Below are 9416 nucleotides of genomic sequence, written 5' to 3'. Positions count from 1 at the left end.
GTCCTAGTTTGCTTTCCACCGCTGTGATAAACAGCATGACAAAAAGCAACTTGGGGGAGAAAAGAACTTATTCTGTCTTACAACTCCCAGGTCATAGTCCACCATAGGGAAGTCAGGGCAGGGACTCAAGGCAGGAGTCTGGAGACAAGAACTCAAGCTGCACAGACCTTGGAGGATCACCACAAACTGGCTCGCTCCCTATGGCTTGCTGAGCCTTCTTTCTTATCCTGCCTGCCCAGGAACAGCACCACCTACAGCAGTCTGGATCTTTCCACATCAACCATTTAGCAAGAAAATACCCTCAGACTTGCCTACAGGCCAATCTGATGGACACATTTCGTCAGTTGAAGGTCCCTCTTTCCATATGCCCCTCATGTCAAGTTGACAAAAAAACCTACCAGCATTACTGGGATTAGGCAAGTGCACTGAACTGGACTGGCACTTGGATAGTGAAATTAGGAAACAAAAGGCGGTAGGTAGCTCAGGGAGCCAGAGCTTAATGTCTGGAAGATGTGCTTATCTGAGGAAGAAGGAGGCAAGACACAAGGGACTGGCTGGCCTGGAGAAATGTCGTGGGAAAAGAGAACTGCAGTGGTTTAAGGTAACCACTGGTACGAGGGTAACCATTCTCATTGCCGGGCTTGAAGAGACTTGAGAAGAGCTGATGATCCATAGAAAATGGAGGGAGGAAGATGACTGCAATGGCCTCCACGCAGTTGAGGAGGGAGAGTTCTGCCCTGTGGTGAGTTCACACTCCCACACACAGACATGCATCAAGTGGTGTGTTTTAGGTGTTGTGCCACAGAGGAGACTGGCTCCTTGGACCCTGCTGGATACTTACTGGGCATCCAAACACGCTGCTGCTGTGAATGACGCTGTGAGTGGAGCGATGGCTGAGCATTCTGGGAGATCTTGGAGCACATCCCCAGCAGATGAAGTGGAGACTGGTGGCCAGTTCTTGACTGGTGAGCGCCAGAGGCTCTGGGCTTCGTGAAGTCATATTGTGGGTAGAAAACAGTGACAGGGAAGGTGTTGGGAGTACCCACATCCACCAAGAGAATACAAAGATGAACTTGTGGGTCGCAGACTAGACTCCTGCTCCCACTGCATGTCAACTCTTTTGTCCTTTCTCATAGTCTAAGGATCCCAAGTTAGGAAGCTGAGAGCTGGTTTTTCTAGTCATCATTCCCTACCTCCAGTCAGGCACCAGTGTGTTCCTTGAGTAGTCTCACTGTCTCAGTCTCTTCTCTGCCTTCATTAACAGTCTAAGCACTCAGCACTTTGCTGCTTTAGTTACTTCAAGAACTCCTCCTTTTAAGATAGGAGAAACTCTGAAAATTAATCCTCTTGAGAGAGATAAGGAAATACTCCCTCTTGCTGATTCCAAGCCAAAGAAATGGGCAGAGAGATTATTCCAGGTCTCCCAATCAAGCAACCACAGGATGCCCACTTCCTTCTTTGAGCAGACCCTGACTTACCGTTCTTTTTATCACCAAATATCACATTAACGTATCCTCACTGCTCAGTCCCTTCCAATAAGGACATCCTTATTGGTTTTGTGGGCAGACATGTCTGTATATGTGCTCATACATGTGCAGGTGGATGTGGAAGCCAGAGGTTGGCACAGATGTCTTCTTCAGTCGTACTCCACGTCATTTGGGGTTAGGGGATGGGATCTCTCTGGAGCCTAGAGCTCACTGGTCTTGCTCAGTCAGCCAGGCAGGGAGCCGCCTCTGCCTCCTTACACTGCTGCTGCAGTGAGGTTTGTTCACGCAGATGCTGTGGATCTAAACGGGGGCCCTCATGCTTGCTTGGCAAGCCTTTTACCAGCTAAGCTGTTTTCCAGCCTCGCCGCCTTTGCTTTAACTGTTTGCCTTTCACGAATGTCAGGGTGTACTAGTTAGGGATCTGTTTGTTGCAGCTGACAGAGATCCCCCCAAATTTTTATTATGCAAAACAGTATGTTAGCTAGTTACAACTGAACAGTGCAGGGTGAGAACCAAGTCCAAGCCTGGCTTCATTTAGGACTCTGAATCATCCTGTTACCGGTTCTTTCTTCTGATTTGCTCTAAATCCCTCTTTGTTTGATCTACACTAGTGATGTGCGTGGAGCAAGACAGTGCAATGACATTGTCTCTATGTCCGCTTAAGCACTGGAAGGGAACAAAAGTGGTGTCTTCTTCTTCCTGTGTTGTGAGTCTATGAATAAACAATTGTGGCCAAGCCTGAGAAACAAGCCCTAACTGCAGTCTGCAGGGCAGAGATGTTCAATAAAGATGAAGTGATAGCACAAATGTGCTGACAGATGAAAGCCACATATATAAATTTAAATTATTCTAATGGCCATGGAACAGGGGACTTGAGTGTGGTTTCACACCTGTAATCACAACATTCAGGAGGCAGAGGCAGGGGGTTATGAAGGCCAACGTAGGTCACACAGCAAGATGCTGTGTATGTGTATGTGTGTGTGTGAGAGAGAGAGAGAGTGAAAAACAGAGAAAGACTGTATTTAACTAATTAAATAACAATATTATTTTAACTTTTAATCAACATTTGAGACATTTTACCATCTTTACTCATACTGAGACACCAAGCCCCATCATTTTAACTGAGCTTTCAAACCACAATATGCTGGAGGGTGAGAGGAGACGTACTCCGAGAAACAGTAACCAAGAGACACCTTGATTTCCTCTGTGCTTCCAAACTCAGCCTTGGAGTGGTCAGAGAAAGGCCTAACAACATGTTTGAGCTGTCAGGAATGAAGGATGGGCTGTCATGGAGTGGAGCCCATGGAGTACTGTTACTGTTACTTGCTGTCCTCTGTTGGTCATAACACATATCACAACCGTGTGAACAAAAATGAAGCTGGGCTTTTCTGAGCCCTTGGTGTTTCTGATGGCCTTCCTTCACAGACTCTTGAAGTGACTTTCTTTTGGAATTTTGATGCATCACAAGGCACGGGAAGTCTTCACAGGATTATTATGGATCATCTTATCGAAGTCTATTACGATGTTTTCCCATGTGTTACATCAGACTCACTGTCCTTCAAATTCACTGTTCATGTCAGTCAGCTATGCACTGCAAGTGTTCCTGTTTCTGTTTCTGCGCGTTTTCTACTTTTCCTAAATAAGGCAAATGGAGCAGATCCTTTCACATCCTCAGCCTTACTTTCTAAAGCCATAAAGTATCTAAAGCCATAAAGATGATAATGTCGCCCTCATGGTTTGTATATTTGGGTATATTTGAAGAACACTGTAATGTTATTATAAAAACAAATCTTAAAAATTGAACATTGGCTCATTATTTGCTGACATAGAAAAGTTAAAATTTATGGCTCTCTTTTTTAAAGTCTGGCTCAAAGTCCTTCTCCTTTGAAGGTGTGCCCTGAACTACTTGTGCATGAAATGGTATGATGACTGGGATTTGTCCAAAGCAAAACAGGGGAACAGAAATAGACAGCGACAAGATGGAGAAATATTGGCCACAATTTGGTTGTTGAACCTGGGTGAGAGATGCATGAAGGTCATTATGCTATTTTGTCTATTTGAAATATGTTTAAAGTTACCCCCAGAGGAATTTAAAAAGCAACAAGATTTTGTATTCTTCACAGCACTGTATATAGAACTGTGTATAGTGTGAGTGCTGCATGCTAGTGTGTTGGCTGGTTACTGCAGCAGGTTAGAATGTCAGCATTTCAGGGTAGGTTATAGTGGTCTTCTTAAAAGATGAAGTCAGGGTTGGGCATGCTGGCTTATACCTGATATCCCAGCATTTGAAAGGCAGGCAGATTTCAACAGGTCTGAGGCCAGCCAGCTCTACACAGTGAGCTGCAGGCCAGCTATGGCTACATGGTGAGTCTCTGTCTCAAAAAACTAAAACCAACAAAACAAGCAAAAAGAAGAGGTAAAAACATAATCAGCATGGCTGGAGAGCTAGCTTACAGGTTAAGTGTAGTAGTTGCTCCTGCAGAGGGGCCACGTTTACTTCCCGTCACCCACAGGGTGGCTCACAACCACCCAGAACTCCAGCTCCAGGGAGTCTACCAGGCATAGTGCACATACTATATGCAGGCAAAACCTCCATAACATAAAGTAAAACGAATACATCTTTAAAATGTAAAAAAATAAATAATTGGCTACGTGCACTTACAGAAAACAATTAGATAAGAACATATTTAGTTAAACATTTCACGGAAATTCTGAAGTTCTTTAAGAGACAGACATCAGAGGGACTGTCTGAAATGGAGCACTCCATATAATACTTACTGAGCAAGATGAGGAACTGAATTTGGATCCTAACGCCCACATAAAAATCTGGGCATCATGGCATTCGCCTGCAATCCTAACCCCCACATTCAGTTATGACCCACAGTTTAAGAAGCTCTGCGTTAGAAACCTCACTTAATAGTCCTAAGAATAGCCAGGCATAGTGGGGCACGTCTGTAATTCCAGCACTCAGGGAGGCAGAGGCAGGCAGCGAGTGCAGGACAGCCAAGGCTATGCAGAGAAACCCTGTCTCAAAAACAAAACAAACGGTCCTAAGAATAGTTAGTTCTACAGTAGTTACAATGCTCACATTGTCTACATCCAATCTTCTTACACATTCTTTCCCTTCCTCTTTAAACTCCGTCATGCCAAGAACATAATAACTTTTCTCTTTTAAAAAATAGTGTTGTTATTGATGATGATGATGATGATGATGTGTATGAGCATTTTGCCTGCATGTATGTATGAGCACCAGGTACATGCTATGTCCACAGAGATCAGAAGAAAATGTCAAATCCTTTGGATCTAGAGTTACAGACAGTTGCTGTCTGCCAGGCTGGTGCAGGACATGGAATTTTGCAGGAGCAGCAAGTGCTGTTAACCACTGAGCCATCTCTCCAGCCCCTAACAGTTTTTCTGAGACTTCCATTTTTTTTTCTGCACTAGTTCCATTAATCCTGTGCATGACGATAATCTCCCAGTCTCAACATGTATTTATTTGTGTGTCCCAAACATTTTGATTATTTAACTTCATTTTTCTTTCAGTGTCTTGGTGCTAGGAAGAGTTCCTGCACTGGGATATCAGATAGAGCATGCTGAATGGGAGAAAATAACAAGCATTTTCAAGGTACTTACCCTCAAGTGCCGTTTCCACTTGAAGAGGTTTAATTCTGCGAGGGCAAAGATTGTGAAGAGGCAATCCTTCATAAGCTGGCAGAAAATGGTTTGAGAGACACACTTCAGCTCTCCAGTTCCCCTTATCTCAGCTTTGCTGAGGGGGTAGTTATATTGGCTCCTTTTCAATTGATTGAGTCAATCAGCAGTATAATTGTGTTCATTCAAATCCCCCCCAAAAATGGCTGTGCCTGGAATCTGAAACCCTGGCTATGAAGACTGCGTTAATCACTTACCAGACTTGAGAGCTTCAAACAGCAGCTTAATCTTAGAAAGGCAGAAGTCTCCTACTTTATTACCGGAAATGATGGGCTGATGACATTGACATGGGAATCACTGTGTAGACTAGGGCTAGTGTCTGCAGAATTCTATCAGCAGTACAATGCCACAGTATAAACACACTCATCTTTAAAACCCCTGAAGGCCTCACACTTACCACCACATCCTTAACCCCTAACAGAAGACTCACTACAGAATGCTTGCAGAGAGACACTCAAGTCAAGTGACTTAAGAATATTCATCTGGTAAACACTTCATCTAAGCTGCTTGACAAGTGCCCACGTGTAGGATAGCCCTAGAGTAATAATTTCTGTTTTTAAGCACCTTTTTTCTGAACCAGATACATGATTTGTAAAGTTTCTCTAATTCTTCTAACACTCTTCAAAAGAAGCCTCATCATTTTTAACTATATTATTGTTGTTATTATAGATGAGAAGGGAATCATTTAGAGAGATAGAGACAGACAGACAAATTACAGACACAAGCAAAGGAATTGCAGAAGGAATTATTTCCAACTGCAGGACTGACCATACTGGAATTATTATACCCATGTCTCTTATTTCTGTTTTTCCCATGCCTCCATGCCTCAGAGCTCACATTCATCTTGGTGTTTCTTCGTTTGATGAAATCCTCACCAGCTTTAGCCCATCGTGGCACTTTCTGTTCATAAGTCAATTGATTAAAACCTGTTTGGGCAGCAGTGACAGCGGAGGTGGAGGGGAGAGTGACTGGCCATTGAGTAAAGGCTCTCGTTGCCCAGCCTGACAACCTGAGTCCTAGCCCCTGAACCCAGGGGTGGTCGGTGAGAGATGACTCTCACCAGCTTGTCCTCTGACCTCCACATGAACTACACCATCACCACCAATAACTTTAAAGTTTTAAAAAGTGTTTCATGTGGAAAGCACTGGCCTGGCTACTTGGGGTGTATCAGTGAGCCCATGGGACAGGAACCAGAGCCTTCACCGAGTTTAGATGATGGTGGTGGCATACAATTAAAATAAAAAAGAAGATAAAAAAATGAATGACGCAGGACATTAGAAGGCGATCATTGTGACGGGGAACAGAAGTACAGGGTGAAGATGGGTGTGCTGAAAATGCCATCAGGCCTCTCTCAGAATGAGGAGTTGGGGTGAGGCTTTGAGAGAGCTGAAGGTGGCAGCAGGGGGAAGGGGCTGTAGAGGTGGCTCGGTACTTAAGACCACCGGCTGCTCTTCCAGAGGTGAGGCATTGGATTTCCAGCCCCAACACCACAGCTCACAGTCCCAAAGAATACATCGTCCTCTTCTGGCCTCTGTGGGCATTTCGGGCATTTCATGCACCCAGTGTGCAGTCATCCATCATGTAGGCAAAAACCTCATATACACATCAAACTTAAATGAAAAGATCAGAAGGGGTGAAAGAGCCAGTCATTTGGGTAATTCTGGGTGAAGGAGGAGGAAGGTGTGGTATGTGAGGATGTAAATTCCTGCCCAGGCTGGCCCACTGTCTGATACTTCCATACTGCTTGCATAGATGGCCGTTTCCTCAACAGGACTGGGGCCCCTCTGAAATCAGGGGCACCTGGTAAGTTTTTTGTATCATCTTCTGTGTGACACATGATAATTTGGCAAGTGCTTGGTGTTGTTGCTTTATTTACTGTGGCATATCAGTAACCTAATGTTTTTTTTTTTTTTTTTTTTTGTTTCTAGAACTACTTCGAAGCCCGAAAGCAATCCAAAACACAGGGTTTCCTCTTTGAAGCTTCCTGCTTTGCCCTCAGTGGAGGAACACTGCCGCCTTCTGGGAAGTTAGTGCTAGTAGCTTTTGGCTGAATTGCCCCTTCCAGGCTTAGACTGTTAACCGTTACAGCTCTTCATTGTTTCTTCAATCAATCACCACTGCTTAGATCATCATCTTGACACAAATTAAAAAACAACAACAACAACAAAAAACAAAACAAAAAAACAATCTAAGAAAGTATCATAGGTAAAATGAAGTGCTTAAGACACGAAGTACAATAAAACCAGCAGATGCAAAGAGCAACGGGCCACGTGGCAATTAGTCTGAAAACCACTGGACCTGTTCTCCTGCTGTTTGTTTTTGCTCAGAATATGCGAGGGGGAGTTAAGTGCCGGCAAACCTGTGCTACAGTAAGGGTAGCTCACAGACTCGACGGAGCCTGTCGGGCTCAGGGAGAGGCCCCGTTATCAAAACATAAAGCAGAGAATGATTGAGAAAGATACCAGATGCCAACCTTTGGCCTGCACACGCACACGCATGTGCACATGCCCCCAAACAAGATCCAGGCAAACTGTGCTGCTTAGCAGCTAGAAATATGTCTGGCGTGAGGAACCAGGGGGTAGGCTGGTTGAAAGAGCTGGGCAGATGTTCTGGAGTCTGACATTGACTGAGCACACAGCCTTAGGTGTGCTTTAGAAACTCTTTGGTCTTCTTTTTCCTCTCCTACAAAACAAGGTTAATCACACCTGCCTTGCAGTTATGATTTTAAGAGCAGTTTTCCATTTATTGTTTGCTATATAGTATCTTTCCAATAAGTGCTAGCATGCCCATTAGAATGCAAATGGCATCAGACAGATCATTTCTCATTCACTTGTGAACAAAAGAAATAAATAGTTTCCTGGTGGGCTCTCTCATAGCCGCAGAATCAGTCTGAAGCTTTGAGAAAAAGGGTTGGCAACCTGGCAGAAACCGAATGCCTGTGAGATTTAAGATTTTTCCAAAGGAAGTTTGGATAAGCCACTGTTCTTGCTACATCTATCCTCCTACCCTAGAACTCTGCCACTGCTAGCATGATTTCTAAGTTGGCTTGATTCTGACTTATCATACCACTCTTTCTTTTCCTTTTCTGATTTTCTGTGCATATGAGTGTGTGTGTATGTGTGTGTGTGCATGTGTGTGCATATGTGTGTGTGTTTGTGTGCAGAAGCAGAAGGCAGCCATGGGGAGGCAGCCATGAAGACTAGAGAAAGGGCCAAGCATTCTGTTCCACTGCTATTTCCCCTTGTGACAGGCTCTCACTGACTCTGGAGCTAGGCTCAGGCCAGCATGCCCCAGTGATGGCATTGTCTGTGTGTCAACAGTGCTAGGGTTACTGATGCATGAGGGACAAGGCCTGGCTTTTTATGTGGGTTTTGGGGGATTTAAGCTCAGGCCTTCACGACTGTGCAGCAGGTGCTCTCATCACGGAGCCATCTCCCCAGCTCCTCTTTGCACCACTCTTCATGTGGGTGCTGGTAAGTGCATCTGACTGGAAGAGCTCCAAGTTTGTCCTTTCTTCTAGCTGCTGGGGACACAGAGAACCAGTGGTGGCCAGCGGGTCTTCATAGTGTAGTCTGTAAAGAATTCCACCAGTAGTGAAGGTGGTTCCAATAGAAAATACCCAACTATGGAACTGAGGACATTTCAGAACCCTAGCACACATGTAAAAGCCAGGTGTGGTGGCACATACCTGCAACTCCAGTGCTGCTGGGAACTGTCTTTGAGTCTCTGAAGCATAAAGATGGCTAATTGTAGATCACACACAGAAAATGAAGGAGAAGCAAGACCCAGATCTCAGGTCTCCCTCAGTCCAGTGCCCTTACAACATTCTTTCTCATCTGGATCCCATCTGTAGAATGGAAATGATGGCAGTGTTTCTGCCTAGAACACTGACTTCTCCCTCATTGTCCAGACCACTGTTTTTTGTTCAGATACTCAGGAAAGCCAGCCACCACCAGCTTGATCAGTGAGGCCAAATCCTTGTAGATCAACATGCTTCTCCCTATAACTTGTCATGGAAACAAATCATAATGGAAGTACGTTCCTACTGGGCTCTAAATGCCACAAGGTCACGGGATAGGTCTTTCCTGTGTTCCTGATCAGCGGGGGCATGACTGGATACATAAGCTTGCAAACAATAGGGAACATTCAGGTTGTCAGTGTTGCTAGCATTCCTCTCTCTATTGGAACTCAAGACAATTGCTGGGCAGCACCGGGCAG

This window comes from Meriones unguiculatus, chromosome 1 (genome assembly GCF_030254825.1).
Source record: "Meriones unguiculatus strain TT.TT164.6M chromosome 1, Bangor_MerUng_6.1, whole genome shotgun sequence".
NCBI classification, from domain to species: Eukaryota; Metazoa; Chordata; class Mammalia; order Rodentia; family Muridae; genus Meriones; species Meriones unguiculatus.
This window is presented reverse-complemented; position numbering follows the sequence as displayed.